The following is a 20,230-nucleotide window of genomic DNA, read 5'->3' as shown; positions in this document are numbered from 1 at the left end:
GTGTATCCGAGTTGTATTCCGATGTGTTCAACGGGTGAAATTTCTAGTGAAATGAAAGAACACTTAAGATGCAAGCGACGTTTTGGTAAGTGTTGTGAAATGGACACTTTGGACAGGTATGTTCTTAACCCTCGGGTTGATAATAGATACAACAACGATAAGGTAGTAAGATGATGAATGATGTTTAGAAATATGATATATGTTTTGGTGATACCATGCTAAAGTTGTTTGGTATATTTGTATTGTTATGTTACTTGTTATTTACATATGAACTTACTAAGCATTTATGCTTACTCCTCCTCTTTATTTACTGTAGTTTTGAACAAGCCAGCTCGGGAATCGGACGGGTCAAGGTTCGATCACACTATCCAAAGGACTTTCATCTGGGTAAATGGCTTGTAAAACTTAAGTATGGCATGTATAGCAATATATTTATTTTGTGTAAATAATTTTATGATATGGCCATGATTGGTTGAGAAAATGTTTGATATTGATAAGTCATGGTGATGGTTAAATTTAGATCATGTTTGATATCATGGAAGTTTAATAGGTTATCTAGTTCATAACAACTCATGAAAAGATGAAATTTGCCTTAAAACAGAATATTGCTGCAGCAATGACATGAATTTGAAAAATCACTAAAAATAGTATAAATGGAATTAAATGATGAGCAAGTTATGAAATTGAATCTTAATGAGTCTATTTTCATATGGATAAAAAAAAAACTGGCATATAAATTATACTTTATGAGATATTTGAAACCTTGTGAAACAGGGCCAGAGTGATTTCTAGATCCTCTGTTATGACTTTAAAAATTCATAATAAATTGTAAAAAAATAATTAGAAGTCATTATTTATATTTACAGATTCCTTATTGAGTCTAGTTTTAAGAGAAACAAACCTCGTAGTCATTTAAATTCTGTATAGAGAGATATCTGATTCGTAATACACAGATGTCAGAGCAGTCGAAACCCTGAAATAGGGGAGACTTTAACTAATAAACTGTACTAATTGGCTCAACCAAAAATTCTAGAAAAAAATTACTAAATAGATATATGAGTCTAGATTTAGGGAAAATTTACGGATATTAATTTCAAGTTTCCTAACTCGAGATATGATTTTTCTTGTAACTGTGACGCGAGTAGCTAGAAAGCTGTGAATGTAGAAACAAAAGATTTGAAGTTCTTAATTTGATAAATTATGTTCGTTAACTCCTCAAGCTCGACTCTGGCGACGGTTTCGGGCGTGGGGGCTTTACAACGGCTGCTGACTGGGACCTTCACTTAGACTTCTACTCGTGACCATATCAAGTACTGCCACCCCGAAACTTGACTTCCATAGGATGGGTTTATAAGGTATTGTTCTTATCCCTACATGATATATGAAATGTATGTGTTTTCAGAGGAGTTATCGTATCCTCAACCCGTCAAATCTACCTATAAACTTTTACAGTTTTACTCTCAAAACCCTAAACCGATGAAAACCCTAATTCTCACACAAAAAAACCCTAACACAAAAAAACCCTTAACAAGTCGGTGGTCGAGAAGAGAGAGTGTGAAAGGACACCCAGCTGGACATACTTTCACACACTCTCTCCAAAATTGACTTATTTTCCTAAATTTTGAAAAAGAAAATGACCTATTTTTTGCCAATAAAAAATCGACATATATTACCTATTTAGCCCATATTGTGAATGTACCATGCTTTAATATATATTCTTAAGGTTTTGAACTTTTGATGCAAAAATGACAACAATATTGAACGACATACTTAAAATTTTGACAAGCAGATAATGTTATTGCATGACATATCAACAACTTTTATATTAAAATAATATTAGTCCCATAATTGAAATTCAAAACTAGAAATACACCACAAACCATATAAAATACAAGGAACATAGAGTGTCAAGTCTTGAGATAAAGAAAATCAAAGTTAAAGTATTGAAAATTCAGTCTAGTGTTTCAAGATTTATGGACTTGTCTTGAGACGTAGGGGTCATTGTCTCAAAATTTCAGACTTTGAAGCAAAAATTGTGAAACATAGAGGCTTGTCTCGAGACATAACCCTATATTTTGATATTTTGTCTCAAGAATCATAACTTAGCCCCAATTTTTATTAATTGACCTTGATCACGGACTTTTGTGTGTAGGCTCAATTAGTATCTTGTTAATACATTTAATATTTTATTTGCTTATTAATTTATATGTCACTTTTTTTATTGTTTGGCTTCAGTATGATGATTTATTGCCTATTTGAGTTGCTTTGGTGACGAACGTGACATCCTATATTATATGATAAATTTAGTTTTTAATATTTATATTTTTTTTCAATTTGACACCTACTCTTTTATTAAGTTAAATTTAGTCATTAACCTTTTAAAAGACGAGTCAAACCACTTTTTAACAAAAATGTTAGCTAAAACATTAATCTTTTAACGATATTGGCATGGTGACCCACGTAGTAATCTATGTATACTTGATGCTTATATGACATTATTTGTTTTACACGTCGCATCAACAAATAATTTAAATATATATAAAAACATTCAAAAAAATAAAAATTCAAAAAATCCTAAACTAATGAAAACCCTAATTCTTAAATAAAAAAACCCTAACCCTAAAAACTCTTAACAAATCGGTGGCCGAGGAGAGAGTGTGTGAATGTGTGCCCAGTACACTCTTCAAAATCAGCATATTTCCTAAATCTTGAAAAAAAAATGACCTATTTTTTGCCAATAAAAAAATCAACATATATTGCCTGTTTAGCCCATATTATGAGTGTGCCATAATTCAATATATATTCTTAAGGTTTTGAACTTTTGATGCAAATATGACAACAATATCGAACGACATACGTTTTCACACACTCTCTCTAAAATCAGCCTATTTTCTAAATCTTGAAAAAAAAATGACCTCTTTTTTGCCAATAAAAAAATCGACATATATTGCTTGTTTATCCCATATTGTGAGTGTGTCATAATTTAATATATATTCTTAAAATTTTAAACTTTTGATGTAGAAATGACAACAATATTGAACGACATACTTAAAATTTCGATAAGCAGATAATGTTATTACATGACACATCAACAACTTTTATCTTAAAATAATATCAATCCCATAATTGAAATTCAAAACTAGAAATACACCATAAATCATATAAAATATAAGAAACATATAGCGTCAAGTTTTGAGATAAAGAAAATTGAAATTAAAGTATTGAAAATTCAATCTAATGTCTTGAGATTTAAGGACTTGTCTCAAGATATAAGAGTCATTGTCTTGAGATTTCAAACTTTGAAACAAAAATGATGAAACATGGAAGCATGTTTCGAGACATAACCCTATATTTTAATATTTTATCTCAAAAATCATAACTTGACTCCAATTTTTATTGACCTTGATCACAAACTTTTGCGTGTGGGCTCTATTAATATCTTGTTCATGCATTTAACACTTTATTTGCTCATTAATATGTCACGATTTTTTTGTTTGGCTTTGGTATTATGATTTATTGCCTATTTTTGAGTTGTTTTGGTGATGATTGCTACATCCTATATCTAAGTTCGTTGATCAGGTTAAGGGTAGGGTGTTATATGATAAATTTATATTTTAATATTTACATTTTTTAATTTAACACTTATTTTTTATTAATTTAAATTTAGTCGTTAACTTATTAAAAGAATCAAATCAATTTTAATGAAATGTTAATTAAAATATTAATTTTTAACAATATTGGCGTGGCAAACCTCGTAGTAATTTATGTGTACTTAATATTACATGACACTATTTATTTTACAAATCACATCAACAAATAATTTAAAAATATATAAAAACATTCAAAAATAAAAATTAAAGAAAATGAATTTTGATAAAAAAAACATGAATTATACAGTGAATTTTTATAGGAATTGTTATATTAAAAAATTAATATTTTAATCAATATTTTTATTAAAATAATAATTTAATTCTTTTAAAATATTTACGATGGAATTAAACTTTTTAAAAATTTTGAGAACCAAATTTAATTTTAAAAAGTAAAAGTAAAATTGACTAATATTCAAAAGTGCTAAATTTATAATTATTCCCGTTAGAATAGAAAGATAGTGGTACTCGTTAGAGAGACAGAAGACGTTTGGTTTGAGAGAAAGTGTCAGAGAAAATAATGGGAAAAGAAAATGACTTCCGATTGAAACCCACAATTTTCGACAACTGGCTTTCAGCCACCAAAGTCTAATCCTCACTTAATGCCACAAACTAAAAAACCTTAGCAAATCATAAAACATAGATTCCCATTTTCCTTCCCACCCAAATTCAGCCAAGCGATCTTCCTCCACAGCTTCAGTCCCCCATAAACAAAAAACAACCAAAAGTAAAGGAAAATGGCCGTGGCAATGGCATTTCGTCGACTCTCCTCTTCCATTGATAAGCCTTTTCGTCCCCTTTCCAATGCCACCTCCCACTGTTACATGGTTTCTTCTCTTTCATCTTTTCTTCTACGTATAATTTTACTTTGTTTTTCTCTCCGTTCATATTAATCTTTTTATTTGGTGGGTGCAGCTCTGTTTACAGTGGCCAAAGCAACTAAATGCTCCACTTGAAGTCGTTGATCCTGAAATTGCTGATATCATCGAGCTTGAAAAAGCTCGCCAATGGAAGGTACCTCCATTCAAAAAGCTCCCCAATGGACTAAAATTACATGCTAAATTATCCGCCATTAAATGTTAGTTTAATTGAAAGCTGTTTGGTCTTAATAAAAGGGACTTGAACTCATTCCATCGGAGAACTTCACATCGGTGTCGGTGATGCAAGCAGTTGGTTCTATCACGACTAACAATTACAGTGAAGGGTATCCTGGTGCAAGATACTATGGAGGCAATAAGTATGTTACAATGTTAGCTAATCTTTTTGTGTTGTTCATGTGACCATACTGAGTAAATTTATGTTGACTTCGGCTGTTTGAGTGATGTTTTTTACTTCCTACTTACAGGTACATCGACATGGCCGAGACGTTATGTCAGAACCGCGCTCTCGAAGCATTCAGATTGGATCCTCAAAAATGAGGAGGTAAGGTTTATAGTAATAGTTGTTTAACAGATGTATTTACAGATTAGTAATGGTATATGCATGTTGCACGGCAGTGAACGTGCAGCCGCTTTCTGGTTCTCCGGCTAACTTCCAAGTATACACCGCGCTATTGAAACCTCATGATTGAATCATGGCTCTTGATCTTCCTCATGGAGGACATCTCTCTCATGGTTATCAGGTACTTTAAATTTGCATACCTTAATTCTGCTACACTTTAAAATATGCCCTTACATAGTTGCTTTTGTGATCGGTAGACCGATACCAAAAAGATATCACCGTATCTATAATTTTCGAGACAATGCCGTATCGATTGAATGAGAGCACCGGTTACATTGACTATGACCAGGTATTTATTTCATCACTTCTCATTTTCTCATGCCGGAATTCGGTTTTCTTGACACCCAAGTTTCTGATTTCAGTTGGAGAAGAGTGCAACTATTTTTAGGCCAAAATTAATAGTTGCTGGTGCTAGTGCTTATGCCCGTCAATACGATTATGCGCGTCTCCGGAAGGTAACCTTCTTTACTTTTATCTGAGCCTATCTGCTTTGATCATGTTGGATGTCATGTTTGTTTTGTATTGACCAGGTTTGTGACAAGCAAAAGGCAATAATGTTAGCAGACATGGCACATATAAGTGGTTTGGTTGCAGCTGGTGTTATACCTTCACCTTTTGAGTATGCCGATGTTGTGACCACCACAACTCACAAGTCGCTTCGTGGACCTCGTGGAGCTATGATTTTCTTCAGAAAAGGAGTGAAAGAGATTAACAAACAGGGGAAAGTGGTTTTGTATGATTATGAAGACAAAATCAATCAGGCAGTCTTTCCTGGACTTCAAGGCGGTCCACACAATCACACGATTACTGGTCTAGCTGTTGCACTGAAACAGGCAACAACTCCAGTATATAAGGCCTACCAGGAGCAAGTTCTTAGTAATTGCTCGAAGTTTGCGCAGGTATCATATGCAAGATATAGCAGAACTTACTCTTTGTATATGAAGTCGTTTTTTAACCACTGAATTTGCAGACCCTGGCCAGAAAGGGATACGAACTTGTTTCTGGTGGAACCGAGAACCATCTAGTGTTGGTTAACTTGAAGAACAAGGTCGTAGAGTAGAATCTTCATTGTTGTGCTTTATAGCATGAACCATATCATGTAGCTAAGCTTTTATAGTGTCTTCTCTATAGGGAATTGATGGATCCAGGGTTGAAAAGGTGTTGGAAGCAGTTCATATTGCAGCAAACAAAAATACGGTACCAGGAGACGTGTCGGCTATGGTTCGTGGCGGCATCAGAATGGGTAAAGCCTCATACTGTAAATGTTGTTCTTAGATGAATCCCATTGCATTTCAGGTACCCCAGCTCTTTGATCAAGGGGATTTATCGAGGGAGACTTTGTTAAGGTAGCCGAGTACTTCGATGCTACCGTAAACTTGGCACTGAAAATCAAGGCCGAAACTAAAGGTTATTATTGCAAGCCTTTATCCTCGATTCCCGATCCTACTCTTGCTTGAATATTACTGCTGATCTTTAGGTACATACTGTTGGGTTTTGTAAACCAGGGACAAAGTTGAAAGATTTCGTGGCGACTCTGCAGTCTTCTGGTGTAATAGCTAATTTTGACTTTTACCCGAACAAAATAATAATCAAATAAATAAAGTCAAATGATGCAACCAATCGAAAATAAGTTAAAAATGGTTAAATTAAAAGATAATCATTAAATTGGAGTTAAATAAAAAAGATAGAGAAATCCAAGTAATTGTCAAATTTTATTGACTTGGTAAAAAGCCAAAAATAAGAAAATATTATTTTTTATTTTTGTTTTATTTATTTTATTTTATTTTAATTTATTAAATTAGTTAGGCTATTTTAGTAAATCTCATATATATAAATAGGGGTATTTTATTCTTTGAAAGAATCAATTACTTTTGTATTCCTATCTTAATTTGAAATTGGATTATTTTCTCTTTTCTTATTTCTATTGGAATTGAATTATTTTCTTTTCTCTTTCAATTTGACGTGGAATTTTGTAAATTTCATTTTAATTTCTTTTTTTCTAAATTCGTCCAATTGTTTTGCAATTAAGTTTTTATTATTTTTAATTTTGGCCCTAAAATTTATTTTGACTGCATTTTGGTCCTCCTTGAAGCTGTGCGTTTTGGAGGGTGGGAATTATTTCCCTTTTGGTCCCTCCTTGTTATTCGCACGTTCAAATTGGTCCATTTCTTTTTATTTATTTTTTATTTGCCCCAAAATTTTACTTTAAGGTTCGATTTAATCTTCTTCTTCTTTCACTATTTTATTATCAAATTAACTAATTTAATATATTATTACTATTATTATTTTGTTATTCTAATACTATTATTATTTATCTAATTTTATTTATCTATTTATATTTCTACTATTATTATATTTCTATTTATTATATTTCTATTTCTATTTATATACTAATATTATTTTCATTATTATTTTTCTTATATATGTTTTTTTACTCTTGTTATTAACATTTTATTTATTTATTTATTTATTTATATCGTGTTGTTATTTATTTATTTATGTCTTCTTATATGATTTTAAAACTTTTATTATTATTATTATTATTATTATTATTATTATTATTATTATTATTATTATTATTATTATTATTATTATTATTATTATTATTATTATATTTCTATGTATATATTTATATTTATATTTATGTATCAATATCATTATTTTTATATATTATTATTATTATATTTATTTATAGTATATTTATTCACAAATTGCTCCTTTAATTTTATTTTATATTTCAATTTACTCTTCTATTTTCAATATTTTACAAACTACTTTCTTCAATATTTATTTTATATCTATTTATGTATTCACTAGTCCTTATTGTACCATAAAAATCGGTTTTGTCTTGTTCAAGGCCTATTTTATTTTTGTTATCATTGAAATTATTTGTTGTTTATTTTATCTTAATTCCCTTCGATTGTTCGTGTTGGTATTAAAGTGATAGTATGTGGTTATTGCATTATGTATACTAGGATTTGTTAGTATTTCCATATTATAGACATTCATTAACATAACGTTTTATTCGTACATTATTATTCCATGTTCATATTGCCATTTTAGTTTGTTTTGTTCAAATCATATCGAGAATTAGGTCCCAACGTATTTATTCATAATGTACCATTTTATTATACTTCAAACAAAATAAATACGCATCGTTTTAAATTTCATATTTGCTATTATTTCATAAAAAGAAAATTTTCAAAATAAGGCAATGTTCCGTATTTAGAAACTTGAGAGATCGTGCCCTAACGTACTGGGTTTTGATTTTTCTCGTTTGACCCAAATGACCGAATATCCTTTTAAAATTAAAATGCATGAGTTTTGAAAATCAAAAGACAAGCTTATTCTCAAAGGTTTAAAATGTCGTGTCCTAACGTACTGGATGTGACATTTTATTACTTCGGGACAAGAAGGTCTTTAGCATCCGCTTCTATTTATCCAAACATTTTTTGTAAAATTAACGTTAATAAAAAAGAGAGGATCGTATTTTAAATTCTTTTCGGGTTTTCAACTTTTGATGTTAAGACATTAATTAATCAATTAGGTACCAATTTTGGGTGTTACGAGGGTGCTAATCCTTCCTCGTGCTTAACTAACTCCCGAAACCGTTTTCTCAAATTTCGTAGACCAAAACTGTTGTTTTAGTAAATCAAAACATTTTATTAAAACAATCAATCACAAGGTGACTCGATCACACCTCATAAAAAAGGATTGGTGGCGACTCCAATTTTTGTTTTCAAAAACAAAAGTCGACCCTTTTTTCTTTTGAAAAAAATGGTTTCGACATCCGGCTTCAACTTTGAGGTTGCAAAACTCCTCCACGATGTCGAGGAGTTCGCCAAGCAATTCCCTACGATTGGATTTGAGAAAGGAACTATGAAGTACAAGAACTGAGGAGCCAACCTTGTACACAACAAGGCATATGATATATGTGCCGACATGAGTTTCTCGACTGGTGACGTGAACAATGAATCGAATTTTACTAGTATGCCTATGTGTAGTTTGAGAATTAACAACTTTTTGCTAGTTGTAAATGAGAGAATATCAGTATGGAACTTCACTGAATGGGTATACATACATACATACTTACTGATACTATGAAGCAATAAACCTACGTTAACATTAGAATATACTACCTTATCTGCTAAAGCTGAAATCTAGAGAATTTTCTTTCTGACGTGAGATTCATGCATCTTTTCAATTTTTTTTAGGGTGTTCAGTGTAACATTTTTTCTACTCAATCTCGTGCTACCTCGACACAGGCTCGTTGGTCATAACTGGTCCACTCAACTAACCCCACCCATTAGGCATTCAATGTGAAACCAGACAATCAATGGTTGCTCCGATACTACTTGTCACAAAGCCATTACCTTTTTCTCAAAAGACATGCCTTAATCATGGTACCATTACATATGGCATATACTTTAACTCTTAAATAGACTTCTATAATTTGCAATTCCCACAAATTGGTATCTAAGTTATATCTTTTTTTTTTTAGTACTTAAATTTTTTTTTTTTGTCACAAGTGATATCTAAGGCCATTGTGTGCTCCTCTATCCTCTCTCCGCCCCTATACATATATCCTTTATACTTTACATTTTTTATTTCTTTCTTAAACTTTTATGAATTTGAGTATTATTTTATGGCTTTACGAATTATATTAATACATTATCAAATCATGCAAAGTAGTAAAAGTTTGAATTATTTTATGAAACTTATTTTATCTATGTATTACATATATTACAAACTATCAAATTATATAAATTATTATAACAAAATTGTAATGTCATGCATATTTTTAGATAATAACATTACATAATTATATAATGGGATAAATCTCAAAATTGTACATGAAATTTAATTTAATATGCAATTATATACATGGACTTTAATTTAGTACAATTATACACGTGAAACTCTAATTGTAATTCAAATCTATACTTGAAACTTTAATTTTGATTTAATCATACATATTTAAAGAAATAAATACATCAATTTATTTTTATATTGAATAAATATAATTATTTATATATGCAATATATAAACATAAAATGATGTTATATTAATAATTATGTTAATAATTCACAAAAATTAGATCAAATCAAAATTTCATATATAAAATTACATAAAATCAAAGTTCATATATATAATTACACATTAAACCATAATTTATATATAATTTTAATAGTTATCCTTATATAATATATGTAACTCTCCTGATTAAGAGTTTTGAAGAGCTTTCCTTAAAATTTTCCAGAAATAAAGGCCTAGTTGGAATACATGCTACCTGACATTTATGCTTTTACAATTTGTAAATTTTATAATTTTGTGCATTATAATTAATAAGATGATGAGACATTATTTAAAAGATAAAGTTAAATGAAACTAATTTTTAAAGTTTATGATAATTTTTCATTTCTCATTAATTTTTCATTTCTCATTAACTAACAATGCATGATTTAAAAACCATTTATATTCTGACGCTTATTTAAAATAGAGATCATAAAATCAATGCTTGTAAATGTTTTAAAAATTCAAGCGGTGATTCAACTAATTAAATATAGATTATCGATTCAATAATAATTAATTAATTAATTAAAATTTTATAAATATTAATAAAAAATTAAAATATATATTAAAATCTATAAATTGGTTCAATCAACATTTTACCACAGTTTTGAGTGATTTGTTTAAAAATCAATTTAACCCCTTTATCCGATTTAGTATACCAAGTAATTTTTGGTTCAATCAATTTGATTGATCGATCCAGTCTAATTCCAACAACACTAATACTTGTTGCATAGAAAAGAAAAGAGTTAGATGTATAGAAATTCGAATCCTATTCATAAAAAATAGACCAATTGACTAGAAAAGGCCTATTTCCAAAACAAAAAAAAAATACGGAAATGGGCCGCTTTTTTCAAAAATAACAGGAATGGTCTGATTTTACTAGAGTGAGCTAGCATCATTTTTATTGGGGGTAATTTTGTAAAAATGTCAAAAAAAGATTAAATTACATAAAATAGATTAGTTTTTCTGTCTAAATTAATGAATTGAATGAAATTGTTAATTTAGATAAAGAACGAGTGGAAATCAAGGATAAGAGAAAATTACCAAATAGCCTCTGTACTTAATCATGGCCGCAATTTAGTCTGGTAAGTTTGTATGAACTGTACTCGATATAATGTTGTTTAAATTGAATGTTTACTGTGTTGTTTTAATGTAATTGAATCGATATATATATGTGATTATATCCACATTATGACTAATTGACGGTTATCGAGCCCTGTGTGAACCTCAGGAATGTATAGGATACAAATGACATGTCATTAGGGTTACCATGTTTCAGGTGCTGGTCCTGAATGTCCTACCGATGACTGAGGCCTGGCATTTGTTGCAGATACTCAACAGCTTGTGTGAGCAGTATCGCCTAGCTTACATTCTAACCGCCAACTTGTGTGAGTAGACCCATTTCACAGCTCGTATGAGCAACAATGTAAAGGAAAAGGAAAGGAAAGGTTATATGTTTAGCACACTTTGTGTGAGCTTTCCCGCGTATCTGATGTTATTCTAAATGGTTCAACGTGCATGAAAAAGAAAGGGATGGTAAGTGTTTAAATGAACTATGACATGAATTTATGAAAAGGATTGAAATGGAAATGTTCAATGAAATTATATTTATGTTCATGAAATGGATGAATTCAAAAGTATTATATTCATGTACACCTAGCTTACCTTTTGTTAATTCAAGTGAACTATGAGTTGATGCACTAACATGTGTTGTTGATGGTGCTTAGGCTTGTGCCAAGCTTATGGTTGGATTATATCATGCTTATTATTAATGATATACATTGAAATTGTAAGTATCCAAATGTAAATATGCTTATGTTCATGAAAAGGTTGAATAAATCAAAAGATACATTTTTCTTATGAAATGGCTTATCATGTGGTTGATCTCAAAAGAGTTATGTATAAATTGTAACATCCCTAACCCGTATCTGTCGCTGGAACAGAGTTACAGAGTATTACTAGAGTTTACAGAACATATACAGTTATTTCATGTCATTTACTATTCATAACCGAAAATCATACATAATCAATCATAGTGTTCCTTTTATGGACCCTCGAGGCCCAATTAGCACATTAGAATCGAGCCAGGACTAAATGAGAACTCAGAAAATTTTTCGCAAAATTTCAAAATTTTTCCTAGGTACAGGGGACACACGCCCATGTGGCCAGGCCGTGTGGGCATTCGATGCGAGGCACACAGCCGTGTCCCAATCCGTGTCCTTACCCATGTAACTCTCTGACTTCGGTCACACGGTCATCCACGCGCCCGTGTTTTAGGCTGTGTGGTGAATTTAATTTTTGAAAATTAGGTACAGTTTTCACACGGCCAAGACACGTGTCCATGTGCTAGCCATGTGACATACATGGCTGAGACACACGCCCGTGTCTCTGCCCATATAATCAATTCTGAACATTCTGTTTCTTAATTTTTAAGATGCAAGGGACATACGGCTAAACCACATGCCCATGCACATGGCTGTGTGTCACACATGGTCAAGACACATGCCCGTGTGTCTACCCGTGTGGACAAAATAAGGCTATTTTTCAAGCCTTATTTCTCACCTATTTTACTTTGCGCCTACAATAATATCTCAACACATTTCCAAACCAATTTGGTACATATAAACCAAGTCAAATACAAGTATTATGTATGACATATTAAAATATATGTTCAAATGTTTAACTTACCATAATTTCATTTATGTTTAATTTACAAGTTTTATCAATTATACTATCTCGAATTCATTCACCATTTGGTTCATATATCACTTACTATTTAACCAGTTCAAAACACATCAAACATGTTATGGCCTTATAAATACGTACCAAAACATATCACTCTAGCCATTCCAATGGCTAGATTACAAACAACCATGTACATGCCTTCTCTTGTCACCAATAGCCTATACATGCCATTATACTAAAGTAAGTTTTCTATTTATACGAAAATGAGCTGGAGGATAGTGTGATGATACTCCAACCGATCTCCAACCTTTACGAGCTTCTGAGCACTATAAAACAGAGGAAAGTAAACCTAGTAAGCATTTAATGCTTAATAAGTTCGTATAACAGGAATTTGACTTACCATCTTTATTCATTTAAAGTAAACATACAAATCATGATCCAAATCATTTTGGCCAATTTCCTAATCACGTGCACTTATCCAACATGTTATTCATGTAAATAACATAAAATTTCAAGCAAATAGAGATGAGCTCATCACGCTACAAATTTCCAGGTATTTCAGAAACGTTCGAGATATAATTCACTTAACTCATAGTTTCTCATTTCGGGAGTCTTATCTGTTGAATCATTGAAATTTTGATGGATACTTAGGTAGTACACTCAAGGTGTACAAAACAATAATCCGTCAATTCGTGTTCAGGAGTACCCATTAGGGCATATAATCAGGAAGCACTCTCTCGAGCCATGTAACAGGATGCTTATGTGAGCCATGTATTAGGAAGCTTATCCAGGCTAAATAGGAAACTTATAAGAGTTTTAATCAGGGAGCTCATAGGGCTTAACAGGTAACTCCGAAGAGTTATAATCAGGGAGCATCGGATAGCCATTTAACAAGAAGTTCAAGCAAGCCATGTCAAGAAGCTCATAAGAGCCTATATTACGACACTCACGAATAGCTGCCTTTGTGTCCGCAATATATGTTGGATCATAACCGATCGAATCATGTAACAGGACGCTAACTAAGAACTACGGTAGAGTGCAACACATGCAGGATTACTACCGATCAGGATGCTTGCAGGAACTATATAACAAGACGCTCAAGAGGGCTTATAACAACATTGCTCATCCGAGCTATATTCTGTCTGCAACATATGCAGGACCACATTCAATATGAGAAATCATGTATCCATCGAAATTCATTATTCAAACAAAATTGAACATTTTCCGGACATGATCGGACATGTGATTATTTCATATATCTAAAACATTTATATAATTCATATAATCACATACCACATTCAATTCAAGCATAAAATAAACACAATTTAGTTACACGAACTTACCTTGATATTCGTTCGTATACGAAAATCTACTAATCCGTTACTTTTTAGTTTCCTCGATCTAATTTCGTATTTGGTCTTTCTAGATCCAATTAAGCCAAGAAAGCTTGCTTTCCATTTTTGAGAGTTTCCATAGAAATTTTGGGGAAAAAGATGATATAATAATATGATATTTCTTTTTAATTTATTTATCATCTTTTAATTATTCTCATTTCCAATTTAGTCCTTATCCTTTTCTAATTTTTCCATGGATGAATCATCAAAAATATCTACTAACTTTTCTTTAATGGTCTAATTACCATATAAGGGCTCTTATTTTGAATTCCATAGCTATTTGATCCTTTTAGCTACTAGAACTCAACTTTTTCATTTTATGCAATTTGGTCCGTTCCCTAATTAAACATGATATTGGTAAAATTTTCTTATCAAAATTTTCATATATCTTTCCTATCATAATATAGACCATGCAATGACATTAAAATAAATTTTCTTTTTAACTCGAATTTGTGATCCCGAAACCACTATTTTGATTTCACTGAAAACGGGCTGTTACATAAATGCACTAACTTGTGTATTGATGATGATGTTTAGGCCTGTGTCAAGCTTGTGGTTATGGTTGATGTTTATGCTTATATCTTGTATAATGCAAATAAAATGGGTAAGAAAAGGTAAGTTCATAATTGAGATGTAATATGATGATAAAAGGATTGACGAGTTGAATGACGTACTTATATGTGAGAAATTTACTTATGCTAAGTAAATGAAATGGAAAGTAAGTAAATGGAGTGGTTAGTCTTATGAAAAGGTTAATGATTGTGTAATATGTGTTATAAAATCCTATTATGATAAAAATGAAAAATATAAGTGATGTTGATTGACTTACTCATTTGTAAGTTGATGCTAATGTAGTTTTATAAATCTTATGGTATTGGTGTGGGTTTATAGTTATCCTACAAAGTTCATTATCGAAATGAAATATTATATTTAAAGTTTATACGAGCTTATTAAGCATTCATTGCTTACATAGTTATTTTCCCTTACTTTATAGATTATTGGAAGCTCGACGAGTTGGAAGTTCGTCGGAGATCTATCACACTATCCAGCGATTGTATCGGTAGTTTTGATGTTTTGGCCAAGGTTATAATGACATGTATAGGTGGCCTTATGTTTAATGTTTGGTTGAATGCTAAATGTTGATTTTGGTATGTATATATGTTGGTTGTTTGGTACCATTTCAGTAATGCTTGAATTGTGTCATTATGTGTATTTGATGCATGAGAGAAATGGTACAAGTGGTAAGTTTAAATTGACATAGAATAGGTCAAATTATGGTATATTTTGATATGACTGAAATATGGTTAACTATGCATATGTTTATGCATGTTTGATTGATTGTGATTGAGGTGCCTTACATGGTTCACTGGTTGTATGATAATGGTATATTGATTTGGTCATTTTAAGCACGTATTGGTATGTTTTTGATGCCTTGAAGTTGTGCACAAATTGTGTTTAGGTACAAGCTTGGAATGGGTGATGAAAATGGCTTGATTTTGGCCAATTTCATGTCCACGCGGCCTAAGACACAAGCGTGTGTCTCAGCCGTGTGTGACACATAGCCATACGATAAGGTCGTGTGTCCCCTGTAGGTTTTAAAGGCATTCAAGTCAGGCAGTTACACGGCCTAGCACACAGGCGTACGGCTTGGAGGTGTCACCCAACTTTGAAAGTTACACGTGCACCGAACACGGGCTAGGACACGGTCGTGTGTCCCTATTTCGATTGTTACACGGCCTGAGACACAGGAGTGTGCCTCAGCCATGTGACCCCTACAGTTCAATTTTTCCAACTTTTTCTTAAATGTTCCAAATATTTTTTTATTTAGTCCCTAATCATTTCTAAGGTGTTTCTAAGGCCTCGAGGGATCGATTAAGGGACGTCATGCATGTATATGAATGAATTATGCCATGTTTATGTTGAAGTACTAAATGTATGTTATATAGTTATGTTTTTATGATAATGCTATGTAACCCTATTCTGGCGACAGATACGATTTAGGGGTTTTACATTATATGTATTACGCTATTACTAATTCGGTTAATTCAGATAATTAGGTCATGTGAAAAATAAAATAGAATAAAATAAATAAAAATAAAGAACACATAAATTTTACGTGGAAACCCTTTCGGGAAAAAAACCACGGGCAGAGGAGAAGAAAATTCACTATGTCGAAAAATTTTTACTCAAATACAAGAGGAATAGACTATGTCTATTTATAGGCTTGCAAAGCCATATTCTAGTAGGATTGAAACACCTTATCTAATCAATATAAAATAGATGGAGTTTAATAAGGTTTAAAACCTTATTCTAAAATAAAATAAAAGAAGTCTAGTTCTATATGGATTTTACTTTTATTTTATTTTCCATCGTATTTTATTTAAATAAGAATTTGGGTCACTTAATTCTAACAATCTCCACCTTGACACAAATTCTCAATGAACAAGTTCTTCATCGCGAACTTTCAATAAACAAGTTCTTCACCTCTTCCAAAAACCCTTAAGGGTTTAACTTCAACAATGAACACCAACCAAGTCTAAGCAATGCTCAAACTTGGTTATAGGAAGTGACTCACCATCATATCTGCAGGATTTTCATGAGTGCTAATTTTGCTCACAACAATATCACCACGAGCAATAATATCACGAACAAAATGATACCGAATATCAATGTGTTTTGTTCTCTCATGAAACATTTGATCTTTTGTAAGAAAGATGGCACTCACCGTCACAAAATCATCGTGGCTGATTTGAAGGTCTTCATTGAGTTCACTAAATAGTCCTTCAACCAAATAGCTTCTTTACAAGCCTCAAGAATCGCCATGTACTCGACTTTCAGTGGTAGACAAAGCGATCGTAGTTTGCAAAGTGGCTTTCCAACTAATTGCACAACCTCCGATTGTAAAGACGTAACTCGTGAGAGATCTTCTTCTATCAAGGTCTCCAGAAAATCAGCATCAACATACCCTATAACTCCATCTTTAGTTCTTCCAAACTGTAAGCAAACATTAGTAGTGCCTCGTAAGTATCTTAAAATCCATCGAACTACTTTCCAGTGTTCTTTACCGAGATTCGCCATGTATCTCGCTAACCGCGACCGATCGCATATGATAAATCGGACGTGAACAAACCATAGCATACATGAGAGATCCCATCGCACTAGAGTATGGAACATGTGACATGTACTCAATCTCATTATCCGATTGAGGAGATAAGGCCGATGAAAGTCTGAAATGGGTCGCTAAAGGAGTACTAACAGCTTAGCACTCTGCATATTGAACCCGCAAAGAACTTTCTCAATGTACCCTTCCGACTTAGGTACAATTTACTTGCTTTTCTATCTCGAGAATCTCCATACCAAGTATCTTCTTTGCTGGTCCTAAATCTTTCATCTCAAATTCTTCACTTAGTTGGGCTTTAACCTTTCTTATCTCTCTTTATCTTTTCTCGCTATCAACATGTCATCAACATAAAGAAGTAGATACACAAAAGAACCATCACTGCTTTTCTTAAAGTAGACACAATCATCAAAACTACTTCTTTTGAAATCATGAGAAGTCATAAAGGAATCAAACCTCTTGTACCACTTGTCTTGGTGATCTGTTTCAAACCGTAAAGGGACTTTTTCAGAAGCAAACATAGTCCTCTTTTTCGAGACTATAAAACCCTCTGGTTGTTGCATGTAAATATCTTCCTCAAGTTCTCCATGCAAAATGCGCTTTTACATCTAACCGCTCAAGCTCCAAATCATGCATGGCAACAATACCAAGCAAAGCTCGAATCGAACTATGCTTAACAACCGGAGAGAACACATCTGTGAAGTCCACTCGAATTTGATCAGTAACCCTTTGCAACAAGCCTTGCTTTATATCCGGTTCTTCAACTCCTGAGTCCCTTCTTTCTTTTAAACACCCATTTACAACGAATGCCTTTTTACCTTTAGGAAGTTTTACAAGATCCCATGTTCTATTTTTGTGGAGTGATTCCATCTCCTCTTGCATAGCAAACATCCACTTTTCTCGAGTCTTCACACTAATCGCCTCGAATAATTAAATGGCTCTTGATTCGCATCTATATCTTCAGCCACATTTAAAGCATAAGCAACTAGATCAACCTCGGCATACTTCTTTGGAGGTTTAATTTCTCTTCTTGTCCTGTTTTTGGCGATAGAGTATTGTGGTGAAGAAGCAACTCTATTCTCAATTTTGTCTTGGCTTGAGGAGTTGATTACAGATTAACTGATGCTCCACTTGCTTTTGGTTTTCTTTATTGGAAGAGTCTTTAAGAGATAAGTTAGGTAGCATAGCGCTTTCATCAAAAACAACATCTCTGCTAATCACAACTTTTCTATTTTCGACACCATAACTTATAGCCTTTACACCACTTTATAACCAAGAAAACGCATTTAATGGATCTCGGTTCCAATTTTCCATTATCAACATGAGCATACGCAGACACCCAAAAATCTTTAAATCGTAATAATTAGCGGATTACGGACCATACCTCTTGTGGAGTCTTTTTCTCAATGGCAACGGATGGAGATCGGTTGATCAAAAACATGTAGTAGAGGTCGCTTACGCCCAAAATGACTTGTAAGTTGGCATTTGACAACATACATCGAACCTTCTCCATGATCGCTCTGTTCATTCGCTTACGCAACGCCGCTTTTGTCAGGAGTATGACGAATCGTCAAGTGTCTCATGATCCTTCCGACTTGCACAATCTATTAAACTCATCGAATGTAACTCTAAGCCATTGTGCATGCGGAGGTATTTTATCTGCTTTCCGTCTGCTTTTCAATCATAATTTTCCAAGACTTAAATGTGGAAAACACATCGCTTTTCGCTTCGTGAAGAACGCCCAAACTTTTCGGAAAAATCATCAATAAAGGTTAGCATATAATTAGCTCCACCTCTCGAAGGCACTCGACGGCCCCACAGATCGTAATGGATATACTCCAACGTTTCCTTCGTGTTATGGATTCCTCTAGTGAATCGAACTCTCTTTGCTTCCCAAAACACAAGGTGCTCACAGAAATTCAGTTTGCAAATTCCTTGCCCATTAAGAAGTCCTCTTTGCTTAATTCGCCATGCCATTCTCACTCATATGCCCTAGGCGATATGCCAAAGTTTAGTAATATCATCATCGACAAGGAAGAGGAAGCGGCAATGCATCACCGATAGAATAGAACCCCATAGAAACATATAACTTGGCAATCTTTCTTTGCCCTTTCATCACAACAAGGACCCTTTGAAATCTTTAAAACCCCACTTTCACCGTGTATCTGCATCTTTTGAATCAAGAGTACTCAACGAAATTAAATTTCTTTTCAATTTTGGAACATGCCGCACGTCACTAAGTGTTCGACAACTCCATCAAACATCTTAACTTTAATTGTTCCAACACCGCGATTTTACATGAAGCATTATTTCCCATCAAAACAACACCTTCAGACATCGTTTCATAAGTTGTAAACCAATCCCGATTGGGACTCATGTGGAAGGTGCAGCTGAATCAAGTATCCACTCTCACTTACTTTAGAATCATTGATGAAGCAACTAGAAGTTCACCATCGCCGTAGTCTTCTACAACATCACTTCACCGAATTTTCCGGCTGTTTTCCTTTTGATTCGCACCTCCTTTTAATCTTATTTTGTAGCTTATAGCACTCAGATTTAATGTGCCCTTTCTTCTTGCGAAGTTGCAAGTTTTACCTCTGTTTGAAGATTTCGATCTACCCTTAGATTTACCACGAGGATTCCGTTCTCGTGTTCTACCACGATCATCATCAACATTCGGTCTTGTCTCCCACGAACAATGAGACCCTCTCCCCGAGAGTTGGGTTTAACTACAAGATGCTTCATCTTATCATACGAGGTTAAAGAATCATAAACCTCATCAACTGTGAGAGACTCGCGCTATATAAAATCGT

At 32.8% G+C, this 20,230-nt stretch overlaps 1 pseudogene; it reads left to right on the top strand.

The window, feature by feature from the left end:
• Nucleotides 1–4,229: 4,229 nt before the first annotated feature.
• Nucleotides 4,230–6,633, top strand: LOC108466611 (serine hydroxymethyltransferase 1, mitochondrial-like; annotated as a pseudogene).
• The last annotated feature ends 13,597 nt before the right edge of the window (nucleotides 6,634–20,230 follow it).

Source organism: Gossypium arboreum, chromosome 2, assembly GCF_025698485.1.
Source record: "Gossypium arboreum isolate Shixiya-1 chromosome 2, ASM2569848v2, whole genome shotgun sequence".
Taxonomy (NCBI): domain Eukaryota; kingdom Viridiplantae; phylum Streptophyta; class Magnoliopsida; order Malvales; family Malvaceae; genus Gossypium; species Gossypium arboreum.
Note: the sequence above shows the minus strand (reverse complement) of the source record. Positions and strands in the feature narration are given on the sequence as shown.